The sequence below is a fragment of the Arachis duranensis genome, chromosome 5, assembly GCF_000817695.3.
Source record: "Arachis duranensis cultivar V14167 chromosome 5, aradu.V14167.gnm2.J7QH, whole genome shotgun sequence".
In the NCBI taxonomy this organism is placed as follows: domain Eukaryota; kingdom Viridiplantae; phylum Streptophyta; class Magnoliopsida; order Fabales; family Fabaceae; genus Arachis; species Arachis duranensis.
In genome coordinates, this window is record NC_029776.3 from 7,854,055 (window position 1) to 7,855,807 (window position 1,753).

Genomic DNA, 1,753 nt, shown 5'->3' on the forward strand with positions numbered 1-1,753 from the left:
TAATTAGCCATCAATATTTAAAACTATAGGATATAGTAAAGTTAATGTTAAAACTGGACCAATCATTAAATTGGTTAAGTGATTTGTTCGATGATTTAATGGTTCAATTGGGATCAAATTGTAATTGAACCGGTTTAATTAAATATAAAAAATATTATTAAAAATTTAATATAAAATTTTTAATATTTAAATTTAATAACTTTTAAATTAATAAAATTTAAAATTTTGCATAATAATTTATCTATAATTATCAATAAAAATTCATTTCAAACATTAAAATTTATGACTAAAAATAAATCAAAACACACATAATTAACAAACGCATTATGTTCCAACGCTATTTATACAAATTTCTAATTATTGAATTCAAACTTACACAAATTACATATAGTCAATAACTAAGTATTAATTATTGAACACAAATTACACAAAATTTCTATTCACACCAACAACAACCTAATAATACATATAACTTCAAAATACAAAATTTACAATTATACATAGAACTCAAACTCATATATCAGAATTAACAATTACCATGTCAATCAACAAAATTATTTTAGAAAAATTAACTTTAAAAAATTATAAAAAATCAGAGAAATCAACCAGAATAATTAACTTAAAAGCATATATTAATCATAAATAATTTTAGAAAAAAATTAGGACTGAAGAAGTAATGTAGGAGTATTCACCGGAGAAAAAAAGACAATCAAGCAACAGAGACATCTGTGAGAAGGTAACGGTCGAGCAATTAAATGAAAATGACGGCGAAGAAGACCAACAAATAGAGACGTTTGCGTTTCGTGTGAGATAGAATGAGATTAGAAAAAGAGAGAGAGAAAGCGAGCTTGAAGAGAGAGAAGCCGAGCAGACGTTCACGACGGCGACGAGAATAAGGCCAAGAGACCTTCACGACGACGACAACGTACCCTATACAACACAATGCTGATGGTTGATGGCACACTCTAGCCGAGAAGAGGAGTTTGGCAATAACAATGGAGAAGGTGGCTGCGAGGATTGTTGGTGAGTGTGGGGTGACTGCTAGGGTTGCGCCATTTAGGGTTTGATTCAATTTGTTTACGAGGAAAGAAAGGAGTAAGGGGGTGTTGCGTCGTTTTGGTTTTTTTTTTTTTTTTCATTTTTTCAAAACGACGATGCTTTATGTTGAATAGTGAATTGAACCTTTAAAAATAAGTTCGGTTTATCTGGTTAACTGTCGGTTTAGTCAAATTTTTACTGATTTCTTACAGGACGGTTTTTGAAGACGATCGGACTAACTAAAAGATCAGTTCTCGGTTAATTCAGTCAAAATCGGTCGTCGGTCCGATTTTTAGAACTTTGGATAAAGTATGTTGTTTGATTATTAAATTAAAAGAATTAGACTAAAAAAATTGAGTTAATGACTAAATAATAACTAAAAATAATAAATTTTGATGGCTTATAATATTTTTTTTTAATAAATATCTAATATTAATTTTAGTGACTAATTTTAATAAAAAATATTATTTGTATATTAAAATTAGTCACCAAAAATAACCGTGATATATTTATATATAAATACACGTATTGTTTAATTTATTTTAAATATACATTTTGTATTCTACGTATTTTATACTAGTAGCTAGTTTTAGTGGCTGATATTTTAAATTTTAAGAAAAGGTCTAGGGACAGGGACAGGGACAGATCCAAAAATTTGGTAGAGGAGTGGCCGAAAATTAAAATATTATTCATTCAAATATAATATTATATATTT